Raw genomic sequence first — 14703 nt, forward strand, 5'->3', positions numbered from 1 at the left:
TATAAAACTTGAACAGATGAGGAGTTGCTTCTTATTGATGAACCAAGAAAGTGGTTTCTTGAGTTGGAATCCAATCCCGGTGAAGATGCTGTGAAGATGGTTGAAATGACACCAGAGGATTGAGAATATGACAGATGTAGTTGATAAAGCAGCAGCAGGGTTTGAGAGGCTTGATGCCAATTTTGAAAGACGTTCTGCTGTGGGTAAAATGCTAGCAAACAGCGTTGCAGGCTACAGAAAAATCATCCGTGAAAGGAGGAGTCTACTTCATTGTTGTCTGACTTTAGGACGTTGCCACAGCCTTTGTCTACTAATCTAAAGCCATGTCTCCAGTCAGCTTTATTAATAATGGTAGAGACACTTTATTAATATCTGATGTCCGTCTCTCAGACCTGCGTGTCTGTCAGTTAATTCTGAACGTGGAAGAGGAGGAGGGATGTTACTGGGAAAAGAAACCGTAACAGACTCTGCACTGGGCACCCGTATTAGCAAGGATTAAATTCAGCTGCAAGTAGGAGAAAAACCCCCAAATAACAGCAGCTTAAGAAAGATACAAGTTCATCCGTCATACACAGGAAGTCTGCAGATAGTCCAGAATTGGTATGGCTCTCCAAGGGGTTAGGGACCAAGTTTCCTTCCAGGTAGTTCTTCCTTCAGGCTTGGCTTCCATTTCCGAGTTCACTGCAAAGTCCAGGAGAGCTGCTGGAGCCCCAGCCGTTGTGTCTACATACTAGCCAACAGGCAGGAAGAAGAAAGAAAAGAAAGGTACACTTCTTCTTGAGGACACTTCCTGCAGTTCACTTTACATCCATTGGCCACAATTTAGCCACTTAGCTTTAGAAATGTAATCTTGGGTAGGGGGACAGCCACGTGCCCAGCTAACACCTGGAGCTCTATTGCTGTTGAAGAAGAGTAGATACAGGGTGTGGTTAGACATTATTAGATCCTATTCTCCCCTCTGGGCAGGAAGATGACCTCTAGTGAGACCACATGACTAGTTCTAGCCAGTTGGCTATGAAAGGAAGTGACATGTGAAAAGACGACATGCAGTTCTGCAGTAGCTCTTCCCGCCCCAGCAACCAAGAAAGCCACGGGTTCTGGGTGAAGCAGCTCTAAGATCCTGGAGTCTCCATCAGCCTGGATCCCCAAGAGACTGGGTGGAATTGCCCTGCCCATCTGCATGCAATGTGAAATGTGTCACATCATCGGGATTTATTTGGAGCTAATTTGTTGCTGCAACATAACCCAGCCTATGCTAACTAGTATGTTTGGGGACAACTAGCAATCTCTGCCACAAGTCAGTGAATGAAAGACTCAAAAACAGCCTCACACCAAACCAGTGTCGTACCTTCGGCCCACTCCCAACTTGTCAGTTGCTTATGATCAATAAAATTTGACTGTTAATACATTTGTTGGCCACTAGCGTCACGGGAGGCTAACACAAATTTGTGTAATGATTGCCATCTAGTGGAGAGTTCAGAGTTTCCAGATCTCTTATTTCCAATTAAGCAGATGCTGCTAGAGAATGGCATTGACTTTAAATTTACAGATCCCGTTCTTGTTGATAAAGTGAATTCACACTAATTCTCACATATTAAGATCTAAATGGAATAACTGGGGAGGAAAGAAGTCACAGCCGTTAAGAGATCAGCGTTATATTCCAGCTACGTCCATGTCTAGACCATGATCTAGTCTGCAGAGACCTTGAGTGTCTTCACTCCCCTCAGAACGTCATATTGGCCCATGACATTGGATCTGTTGGGCAGGAAGTAGTAAATGCCTTAGATGTTTCAGCAAGACATACGTGTTCCAAAGATGGTATGACAAACACTCTTAATACCAAGTACTGCATCAGGCAGGGTCCAGGAAGAAAACCATGGTGGGTGTCACGTCAGAGGTGAGTTAATACAAGAAGGCTGAAGTAGCAAAAAAGGACCTTGAGGTAGCAGATATGAATAATTCAGGAAGCAGCTACCACCCCTAGGATAAAGTAGCGTTCCCATAACCCGGGAGCCCAGAGGAGAGGTCCTCACATCTCTGGAGGAGATGCCACACCAGTGCTCTGGTGGGGAAGGAGACACCCACCTAGTGGCTAGTACTCAAACCTCTGATTGGGGTGGGACACAGGTGTGTACACTGCTAAGGGGGTTACAGCCACTAGGGCTGACACTCCTGAGGGGACACCGTGGCCGGTGCTGGGGCTACCAAAGGGATCTGGAAAGTGGAGCCAGGCAGCCCTCTGTTGCTGCCGGGACACTGACAGGAGCTAGAAAAAGGAAGCAAGTCACTTCTGTCCTCTTCCTGCGTTCCATTCTCCCACCACTGCCTGCTTATCAGCACCCAGCTGGCCAGCAGGGGAGGATAGGCCACGGGGCTTGCAGGGCCCAGTCCCAGCGTGACAGAACAGAGCGTAGAAGGGTGGGACGGGTCTGAGAGCAAGGAAACACCCAGCACGTCCTACCCACCCATAACGGCCGCGTGGTGTAGGCAGCCCAACCCCGCCCTTCCTAAGTATGACTTCAGAGAAATCACCCTGTTTTCCCACCTGTAGGCTAATTGTGAAATTCCATTGTACAGTTGACCCTTGAGTAACACGGGTTCGAACTGCACAAGTCCAGTTATATGTGGACTTTTTTTTCAGAAACTACTATAGGATCACACGATCCCAGGTTGGTGGAACCCGCAGATGCGGAGCCCGCGGGTACAGAGGAACCGCGAATAGGAAGACGGACTGTAAAATTAAATGTGGATTTTCAGCTGCGCCAGGGGGGCGCCCCTAAGTCCCGCATCGTTCAAGGGGTAACGTAGTAGTTCTATCGTCTGTGATTCTAAACTGATTCCTGGGTCCAAGATGACCCTCAGTCCAAGTGGATGGCTGTGCTGTGGGTTGTTTCCTGGAGATTTGCCTTCTGATGGTACATGTTGTAATTCAGTTTGAACTGCATAAATGCAAACCAACCTCATCGGGAGCTGTCATCTCCCTTCCTCCTTCACCTCCACTCTCCTTTACTGTGATGAGGACGAGGATTTGCTGCAGTAATTCAAGGCTCTTATTCCCAAGGTTACCTTACATTCTCTTTGGCCTTTTGCCAGTGCACGAGCTGTGGGGAAAGCAGGTACCTAGCTCTCTATGTATAGCCTGAAACTGGTGAGAGGAGGTAAAACCTTAGTCTTTTTAAAACCTGGGAGTGGTATCTACAAAGGTGGCCACTTCAGCTGTTTACACTGCTCTGAAATGTGGGCCCAGGAACGCAGCCCCCAGGTCTGTAAGCTGAGCATATTCCAACACAGAACCTCTCCACTCATGAATGGAGTGGTTATGCGGTTGGGCTGGAAAGCACTGCCCAGCATTTTTGCAGCATTTCAGTCCTGAAGCATAGGTTGCTGTGTAGGCAGAAAGAAAAGTAAACCATCCACCCTACATCAGACTGGTAACCGAGTTCCTTCGCACATTTCTTCTAGAATTTATTCTAGCTGCCCCAAAGGCAGCTGTTGTAATGGAAAAATAAAGAACATATGTGAAATTGATGGGGGAAAATTATTTTCAGGTTTAACCAGAGTTCTATGAGGCTTGTTTCCTTTAAGTGTCTTTCGTTTCCCATAATCAACTTATTTATAAAGAGAGAAATTCTATTTGAATTCCGAAGTGTAAGTTTTACTAATCTTTTTGTTCTGCTTTATTCCTCCAGAGTCAGTCAACCTCTTTTTGATCATGGTTTCTTTACGCTAAGACATGTATGGATCTTCTGAAATCTGCCCCGATGGCATTCTTAATTTAAATGGAGTCGCATTAATGTTGGGAGTAGGGGGAAAAAAGAGCAGATAACATCACCAGCGTGTTACGTGGTACTCACCTCATTCCAGACAAATCTAAGAATCACAATGGATGTGAGTTGTTATCAAACTTTTCATTATTTTTAAGCTTTAGTTATAGAGGAATTATATTGCTGTTAAAAGCTGAATATGGGATTTCCCTGGTGGTCCAGTGGTTAAGACTCTGCGCTGCCAATGCAGGGGGCCTGGGTTTGATCCCTGGTCAGGAAACTAAGATCCCACATACCACAACTAAGCCCGCACGCCACAACTACTGAGCCCGCACGCTCTAGATCCCTTGCACCACAACCAGAGAGCCCGTACGCCGAAACTAGAGAAGCCTGTGCACTGCAACAAAGAGCCCACATGCCACAATGAAGACCCAGAGCAGCCGAAACAAACAAATAAATAAATAATAAATTTTTGTAAAAAGCTGAATATGACAATAATGGGAAATTATAAGGCATATTAAGAAATTGAGGGCCTCCCTGGTGGCGCAGTGGTTGAGAGTCCGCCTGCCGATGCAGGGGATACGGGTTCGTGCCCCGGTCTGGGAGGATCCCATATGCCGCGGAGCGGCTGGGCCCGTGAGCCATGGCTGCTGAGCCTGTGCATCCGGAGCCTGTGCTCCGCAACGGGAGAGGCCACAACAGTGAGAGGCCCGCGTACCACAAAAAAAAAAAAAAAAAAAAAAAAAAAAAAGAAATTGATGTTTAATAAGGATTAACTGCAAGCAAAGTCTATAAAAGAGTGAACATAACAGAGGCCTTTCTGAGCCAAGCTCTGTTACAGGCGTTCGAAAGAAAAACAAACACAGGGGACTTTCCTGGCAGTCCAGTGGTTAAGACTCCGAGCTTCCACTGCAGGGTGTGTGGGTTCAATCTCTGGTCGGGGAATTAAGAACCCGCATGCTGCACAGTGCAGCCAAAAAAATTTTTTTTAATTAAAAAAAAAAAAAAGAGGGCTTCCCTGGTGGCGCAGTGGTTGAGAGTCCGTCTACTGATGCAGGGGACACGGGTTCGTGCCCCGGTCTGGGAAGATCCCACATGCTGCAGACCGGCTAGGCCCATGAGCCATGGCTGCTGAGCCTGCGCGTCCGGAGCCTGTGCTCCGCAATGGGAGAGGCCACAACAGTGAGAGGCCCGCGTACCACAAAAAAAAAAAGAAACTCAAAACATGACATGGTCCTTGCCTTTACCCACAGCACTAGGCGAGACCAGCAAACAAGTAACTACCACCCAGGAAACAGAGGAAGGGATGAGAATTAAATGGCTGAGAATCGAGTGGCTGATGCATTTCAACTGGGACTTGAAGGATAGCTAGAGGTCCCCAGGCAGAGCAAGGGAAGAACATTCCAGATGAAGAAACAATATGTGCAAAGGCAGGGAGAGGTCAGAGGGCAGCGAGGATGACGTTTTCAGTGTCCCGCACACACACAGATGTTTCCCAGACAATACTTTCCTCACTCCCTTGCAATACACTCTTCCATGGATTCCATTTCACTTTTTAAAGACTTCATCAGTCACAAGCCGCAGTTTGAAAAACATTGCGATAGAGCTTTCAGGGCTGTCCAGTTCCTGTAGGATGAAGGGTTGCCGCTCTTTACCAGTCAGTGGTAAGGTCGGATTTGTATTTTAGAAAGACGACTGCACAGTAATCCTAGGGAAAACCACCTCGAGTCGGGAAGATGGGAATGTGTTCCTTCATTCCTTCATTCACTCCACAAATGCACGTTGTACATTGTGTCGGTGCTGGATATGCAACGACAAACAGGCAAGTTCCCCACCTTCAAAGAGGGGGACAAAGGGGGCTTGAATCCTGCATCTTCCACTTAACAGCATAAGCCTGTAAGTCCTTTACTTAACCTCTCTGAGCTCAGGGCGATTACCCCTTAAAGCGGTCAGTCTGAGAGAGGGTAACATGGTACCCAGCTTAAAATAAGTGTTCAGTAAATATCAGGTTTCTCCCTCTTGTTGTGGAGGGGGCTTGAGGGGAAAAGTGACTACTGGCAAGGAAAAAAGATTGTTTTTTTAATTTATTTTATTGAAGTATAGTTGATTTACAACATTGTTAATTTCTGCTGTACAGCAAAGTGATTCGGTTATACATGTATATACATTCTTTTTCATATTCTTTTCCATTAGGCTTATCACAGGATATTGAATATAGTTCCCTGTGCTATATATAGTAGGACCTTGTTGTTTATCCATCCTATAGATAGGAGTTTGCATCTGCTCATCCCACACTCCAAATCCACCCCTCCCCCTTGGCAACCACAAGTCTATTCTCTATGTCTGTGAGTCTGTTTCTGTTTCATAGATAAGTTCATCTGTGTCATATTTTAGATTCCATATGTGATATCATGTGGTATTTGTCTTTCTCTGTCTGTCTTACTTAATATGATAATCTCTAGGTCCATCCATGTTGCTGCAAATGGTATTATTTCATTCTTTTTTATGACTGAGTAGTATTACATTGTATATACGCACCACATCTTCTTTATCCATTCATCTGTTGATGGACATTTAGATTAAAACAAGATTATTTTTATTTTCTGCTTCAGCCATTTTAGAAAATGTATAGGTTATATTGAAGTTATGGACTAGGGTGTTTTGCTTTTAATAACTTTGATTACATTTCCAAAAGTGGCTTGGAATTGCACTGGGACACAGATGTTTGTTTAGTTTGGGTTCCTGGTTTGGTCCTAGTACCCGATGGGAACTGGACTGGGGAGATGAAAAGGAGATATATCTACTGTGTATCCAAAAAAGCAATCAAATGCTTAGGGTCGTTATATGAGGATTAAATGAGTTAATGTTTCTAAGTACTTACTTTTGAAGTATTTTTAATGTACAGGGCCGGCACACAGTAAATACTATGTAAGTATTTGATAAATTTTAAAAATCTAATAGAAATGAGGCTGATCCGAATTCTGCTTTGAGGCTGTAACTAAACAGATATTTATACTTTGAATTTTCATCCATCCGTCAGAGGGGCTTCTGACATGGTAGGGGGCACATTGCTGCTTTTAACAGACGCTTGTCTGACCCGTGTGCTAGCAGAGTGATGGATCAAGGAATCCAGAGCGTTCCAGCCTTCCATGATCAGATCGTTGTTGCAACGAAAGGTTCAGCTGCAGCCAAATGAATTCCAACTCCCAGAAAAATAGATGGGGAGTCACAGATTTTTATCTTCCATTAAGAAAGTGAGAGGGCTTCCCTGGTGGCGCAGTGGTTGAGAGTCCGCCTGCCGATGCAGGGGACACGGGTTCGTGCCCCAGTCCCAGAGGATCCCACATGCCGTGGAGCGGCTGGGCCCGTGAGCCATGGCCGCTGAGCCTGCGCGTCCGGAGCCTGTGCTCCACAACGGGAGAGGCCACAGCAGTGAGAGGCCCGCGTACTGCAAAGAAAAGAAGAGAGAGGAAAAAAAAAAGAAAGAAAGAAAGTGAGAAATTATAACACGTGTGCTGTTTATTTCCTAAGGTTGCCACAGTGCTGTTGTCTTCAGGACTAAGTGTCCAAAGATCCTAGCTGTCCTTACCTGTGTATCAGCTCTGGGAAGCCCAAGAGGTGGAGAGTTTGGAGCCAGTTGTGGTTAATTAATACAGTCGGCTGTGACTGTTCTGTCCCCGAGGGCACGTCTTTGTGCACTGAGCCTCCCGTGGCTGTTCTTGCAGTCCTGCCATGCAGAGGCAGCGGTTCCATGGTGTGGAGGATTCTGATCATGCCCAGGGCTTTCTCAGCCCCGTTTGAAGTGCGTGCACGTGGCCCTCCTGGCCAGCCATTCTCCGGAGCAGGGAAAGCCATGGGGGGGGGGGGGTGGCACTGGTTCAGATGTCTTGGTCCACAAGGTCTGGGAGGACCTGACTGGATGCAAAGTCATCAGTGGACTGTCTTCAGAAATCTCCACGAAAGAACGTGCTCCTTTGGGGAAGGAGAAGCATTCAGAGTAGACCTAGACCTGTTGTCAAGAAGGTGAGCTGATCGCGGATGTTCTTAGGTCTAAATGGGGAGCCCATGAGTGGAAGGACGAGTAAGGACCTGAGAATGTCATCCTTCATCTCACTGCCAGTGACTCATGAGAGATGGTGGAGGGACGGAGCTGGCAGGGTCTTGGGGTCCTGGGTGAAGTCGGGTCTGCCAGCCCGGACGTAAAGCAACAGGGCCGGAGGGCATGGTGGGGTAGGGTTTCATATCCAAGGGCCACAAGGCTGCTTGGGGCTAATAACACTGTCCTCTTGATAATGATGCAAAGCCAGCCTTTCCACAAAGCTGTTTCCATGCCTGGAATGGAGAATAAGACAGAAAACGTGGGACGGAGTGGTCAAATTTCATGAAGAAAATGATGAAAGGAAACGTCCCATTAAGAAGAGATGGTGGGCTTCCCTGGTGGCGCAGTGGTTGAGAGTCCGCATGCCGATGCAGGGGACACGGGTTCATGACCCGGTCCAGGAAGATCCCACATGCCGCAGAGCGGCTGGGCCTGTGAGCCATGGCCGCTGAGCCTGCGCATCTGGAGCCTGTGCTCTGCAGCGGGAGACACCACAACAGTGAGAGGCCCACGTACTGGGGGAAAAAAAAAAAAAAAAGAGATGGTGCAGGACTTCCCTGGTAGCGCAGTGAGTAAGAATCCACCTGCCAATGCAGGGGACACAGGTTCAAGCCCTGGTCCAGGAAGATCCCACATGCCGCGGAGCAACTGAGCCCGTGCACCACAACTACTGATCCTGTGCTCTAGATCCTACATGCCACAACTACTGAGCCCACGAGCCACGACTACTGAGCCCACGTGCCTAGAGCCCGTGCTCCGCAACAAGAGAAGCCACCACAATGAGAAACCTGCACACCACAATGAAGAGTAGCCCCCGCTCGCAGCAACTAGAGAAAAACCGAGTGCAACAGGGAAGACCCAACGCAGCCAAAAATAAATAAATAAATAAATCTATAAAAAAGAAAAAGAAGAAGAGATGGTGCAACTTTGGGCTCTAGGTAATTCTCAAGAGGAAAACATCCCTTTCTCAGTAATGTAAGGAGAAGACATACTTCATGTTTTTAAAATAATTATTTGCAGGGAAATGAACACGTGACACCAGAACACATGAACACTCAACCTACTGATCATGTTCAGGCCATGTTAAGCTAATAATAACTTACAAATACATGGGAGGTAAAGCAGTATGAATTATGCTGATTTGATCTCTTCCCTTTATATCAGGAAAGGAATCTGTTCTTGGTTGGTCTGATGTGTCCATAAATCACATTAAGGTGAAAACAGTCGTCATTTTGGTTCTTTGGTCTCAGCAGACCTCTTGTTTCTCACAAAGGTATGAATTTCAGTGATAGAGACAGAATTTCCCAATTCATAGAGGACAAACAACTGTATGCAGTAGGGGCTGACTTTTATCTTGGTTTGAACCTTACTCCTTAAAACTTCACCATCCAGGGGTTTCCCTGGTGGCCCAGTGGTTAAGAATCCTCCTGCCAATGCAGGGGACATGGGTTCCATTCCACATGCTGCGGAGCAACTAAGCCCGTGCGCCACAACTACTGAAGCCCACGCACCTAGAGCTTGTGCTCCGCAACAAGAGAAGCCCACGCACCACGACAAAGAGTAGCCTCCACTCGCTGCAACTAGAGAAAGCCCACACACAGCAATAAAGACCCAACACAGCCAAAAGAAAAAGAAAAAAAAACCTTCACCATCCAAACAGTAGCCACTGGCCACATGGGGCTATTTAAATCTAAATTGTAATTAGTTTAAAATCAAATAAAATGGGATCAATTCTTGAGTCACACCAGCCACATCTCAAGGACTCAATGGTCACGTGTGGCTGGTATCTTGCACATTAGGCAGCACAGAGATCATTTCTGTCACACAGAAAGTTCTAGTGAACAACGCTGCTATAAACTTTTATTATAGCACCCCCCAAAAAAGGTTAATAGACTGTAACTAAGCTTAACCAATTATATTTCTTTATTTAAATTGTTTAATCAAGAAATGTTCTATTGTCAAAGACTAATTATAGTCGTTCTAATAAGAATAAAGTTATTAAAGCAGTTAAGCTGATTTATCTCGTGGCATAGTTATCAATAAAGCGTTTTAGCATGAATTTTATAGTATCAACAAATATGGAATGCATATAAATGAAATATAAACTCAACACCTAGCTTGCATGAAACATGATAGATTAGCAGCTGTGAGGCCTCAGGGTTCTGAGTATTCACAGCCAGGTAAATCCAGCCCAGCACGTGTCATGACCATTTCATTGAACTCACATTGTTTTTTAAACCTCTACTCATTTTTCTTCAAAAAAGAGGGAAAAAGAAATTATAGGATCCCTATGTATTATGAGCTGGAAAGAATGTAAATTAAAACTTTGAGAAACAGAACTTTGCCTATTCCTGTAAGTAAAACAAACCTGCTTAATACTTTCTCTTATCTATAATGGTATCTTTTATCTTTTCCCAGAATGTGTCACAGTCCATATAAAAGCACCAAGGAGCTGATTAATGTTTGTGTGAGAAGAAACAGGACAAGGGCCACAGTTGAAGGCCTTGGAGCCTCTGAAATAAAAACATTTCTCTGACACTTTAACCAAAGTAAATATAAAGGGATTCAACATGATTATTTAAAAAATACATTTTACATGGATGTTATTGCGTTATTCTAAGAGCAGTGAATGCTTGCAGCAAAAAAATTTGGAAAATGCAGAGACACGTAAGAATCATCCACATTTCTTCCTAGTTTTATTTCTATCCATCTATCTTTACACATACAGTTGAAACAGCCAAAATAAAATTTTCTATCAGAATAATGAACTTTCAAACTCAAGGTTCGAAATGGAAAAAATTATCACTTTAATTATACTCTTACAAAAAAAATGTTTTTAAAACTTCATTAAGAAATATTTTTTGAACAAGGCCATAAATATCTTTTTTTTTTTTTTTTTTTTTTTGCGGTACGCGAGCCTCTCACTTCTGTGGCCTCTCCCGTTGCAGAGCACAGGCTCCGGATGTGCAGGCTCAGCGGCCGTGGCTCACGGGCCCAGCCGCTCCACGGCATGTGGGATCCTCCCGGACTGGGGCACGAACCCGTGTCTCCTGCATTGGCAGGCAGACTCTCAACCACTGCGCCACCAGGGAAGCCCCCATAAATATCTTAATTGACATCAGTATCTCATTCTTCCAATATAAGTGGTTGCAGATATCAGACAGTCACCATTATGTGGGACAGTCTAACCTAAGATGATATAAACTTCCATGTATTAAACTTTAGCCCTAGGGAAAAAATGAGAAGCCATTGTGTGTTAAGTATGAGAATATGGGATCAGTAACTGATGGGAAAGAGGTACAAGGAATGCTGGAAATTTTTTGTGGTGACAGAAATGTCCTCTATGTTGTATTAGTGGTGACGGTGTATACAACTGCTAAATTTAGCAACTGTATACAACTGCTAAAACTCATTGAACTGCACATTTAAGATCTGTGCATTTTGTTGTTATTAATAACTTGATTTTTAAAAATTCTTAGCCTTTCTACAATTTATGAGTTATTCCAAAGAAAATTAAATACTTGGGTTATACACTTAAAATATGTACAGGATCCAGGGCTTCCCTGGTGGTGCAGTGGTTGAGAGTCCACCTGCCGATGCAGGGGACACGGGTTCGTGCCCCAGTCTGGGAAGATCCCACATGCCGCGGAGCGGCTGGGCCCGTGAGCCATGGCCGCTGAGCCTGCGCGTCCAGAGCCTGTGCTCCGCAACGGGAGAGGCCACAACAGTGAGAGGCCCGCGTACCACCAAAAAAAAAAAAAAAAAAAAAAATGTACAGGATCTGTATGCAGAAAATTACAAAATGCTGATGAAAACAATCAAAGAAGACCTAAATAAATAAAGCTTCAAATACTCTTCCTAAATGGCAGGATTTGCACCTGGATTCTACCCAAACCCAAGCAGGGGATAAAGGCAGATGAGTCGGCCACAGACCACATGCGAGGAGAGAAACCAATCCTGGGAGACAGGCTCATGCTGACATTCACGGAGTTTGGAATCCATGCATTGAACTCCTTTCCCATTTTGTAAGATAGTTTTACATTTGTCTGTTTCTTAAACAACCTCTGGTTGACTTAGGTGGTAATGTTAAGAGAGTTAAAAATGTATTTGTACTGGTCAGAATGGGCATCATCAAAAAATCTACAAACGATAAATGCTGGAGCGGGTGTGGAGAAAAGGGAACCCTCCTACACTGTTGGTGGGAATGTAAATTGATATATGGATATCATGGACACCATGGATATATGTAATGTATAACTGATTCACTTTGTTGTACAGCAGAAACTAACACAACATTGTAAATCAACTATACTCCAATAAAAATTAATTTTAAAACGTATTCAGGGTGGAAAAAATCAGACTTAGAAGAAAGATGGAAATGTTACATAGTTAAAAGCCTTTAAAAATTTGTTTCCACTTAACATATGGCAACTTAGTCGATCATATAATCTGGTGAACAAGAGACAAGATTGTGACACTGACTTGTTATTTATAACAAGGCAATATATTGCTTAGGACCTGTCAGCTTTCGAAGTAGCTGAACATCATGTCCAATACTCTGCAAAATTCTTTCAGATCCTCTAAAGACAGCTTCAGTAGAAACGTCATCACAAGCCTGCTCAGTTGTCTATAGACAGGCTCTCATTTCATTTTTCACTTTGAGAATATATTTACAATCCTTGCAAAGATTCATTCTTCTCTGTCGCACTGCAGTATTTAATTTGGTGCAGAAGGAAAATTGGCTTGCAGGTAAAAGTTGAATATTGTTTGGGCAGTGAATTGTAGCAATTTCAGCTACATCTAGATCTGCTGTGCTTTTATGAATCATTTTACATTTCATGACTGTTTTAATTATTACCTAGGCCTAATAATGACTACCTTTATTGAGCCCTTGTCATGTGCCAGTCACTGACATAAGAGATATAAATAGTTGAATCTTCACATTATCTTGTCAGATAGGTATCATTACCCTCATTTTAGAAATGAGAGAGCTGGGGCTTGAGAGGGTAAGTTGCCAGGGCTACCCTGGGCAGGGTTCCTCCCTGCCTAGGGCTACACTGTTAGTTAATATGAGAACTAGGAATTGGACCCGAGACAGCAGGATTCACAGTCCCAGACTCCCTTTAGACACAGAGGTGACCCCCTTGCTAGGCTATGTGTTTTGAGGCTCTAACATTCTTTTCATTATGCTGTAGCCGTGAGAAAATGTCTTAATTTTTGGACAGCTCTTTAGAAGTTGGGACAAATGTTAACTGTCATATTGCGACAACCATACTACTACCTGGTTCCGTTTCTTTGACTATTGATTAATTCTTTTTTCCCTTGACCAGTACATATGGGTATGAATACATACATTATAATGATACCAGGTGAAAAGAAGCAATCTGACTAAAGCAGTAGGGCTGGTTTTTGAGTTTGGTGTCATAATTCACTAATAAGGCTATTTTAGCTGGGCAGTGAACCCCTGGAACTGTAGCTGAAAGTTTGTGTTAAAGTCTCATTCTCTCTATATATATATATATAGGTATATATATATATGGATCTGAAATCAATATATATCTGAATACATATAAATGCATATGTATTCTGAGGTAACTGCTTAGATCTTGATTTCAGAAATCTGGAATATTTATTTTATATTCAATTAGGGAATTTGATTTGAGCTATTTTAAGCAGACTCACCTAAAATAATCTGTCACAAGAAATTTATAAAGTTATTAATACTTTGAAATATGACAGTTTTACTTATTAGCACCTTACATTGTATTAACGTTCCAACATCTTATAAAAACATGCAATACAGGATTTAAAAAAAAAAGAGTTAAGGAAACTGGGGCAAAGGGCAAATAAGGGTAGAAAAAATAAATGAAACCAGGGGAGAGGTTAGTACACAGAATGCCTGCTGTAAAGTGTGTGTCATTTAGGGCATCTCATTTTAAAAATAAAACAGTACAGCTCACTTTCCTAAAAATGTGGCTCCTTGATCAGGAATCTCCATCTATTTTTTTTCAGCAGTGGAACTTCCTGTCCTTTTTGATATGTTGTTCTTTCTACCCTGCCTTAGGAAATATTCCACTTGATTTTTGTCTTTTTTTTCTTTCGGTAATAGGCAACTTTCCACAGCAGTTGAGACAATGAAAAAATCACTTGAGCTTTTTTAAACAAGTGGTCATGAGGAGCATTTGAGGATTCATTTGTCAAGTTAGTTGGAAACTCTTATGTGGGCAAAGCTCATGTTTCCAATTTGGGACTCAGAGCAAGCTATCAGCTGTGTAGAATTCTCATAGCCGCTTGGCATCAGCCCTGAGACCGTGGTATCTTTAGCAGCTTACTGTGTAGGATGACGCCAACTGGATGAGTCGTCCCGGTGGAAAACAGCTCACTCGGCATATGTTTATGAAGCTACAATTTGGCAGTAGTATCAAGACCTTTCTTCTAGAAATCGCTATGACCAGTACACATAGTGGAAAGATCTGAAAGAGAGGATTCAATTTTTCCGACTCTCCCTTTCCTGTGCAGATTATGGCGTATACGATATGTAAAACCATGACTTGCAAAGTGAAAGCACTGATAGCATTCTTTACTCAACATTTTAAATAGATGAGTTGAAAATGATAAAGTGAAATGTAAACACCTCTATACAGAACTGCAAAACATTTTAGATAAAATGTGAAGTGTGCATTATTTTCACTTTGTGCCATTCTAAATATGAAAAGAAATCATTAAATACAGGAGGCCGAATTTTGAGGGCACAAATGAATGAATTCTCCCACATGTCCTACCTCGTATTTGCAGCAGCTACCCCTGAAATAGTTTATTATTGCCACAATAATGCTGTGT

The sequence above is a fragment of the Hyperoodon ampullatus genome (assembly GCF_949752795.1).
Source record: "Hyperoodon ampullatus genome assembly, chromosome: 15".
Lineage (NCBI taxonomy): Eukaryota > Metazoa > Chordata > Mammalia > Artiodactyla > Ziphiidae > Hyperoodon > Hyperoodon ampullatus.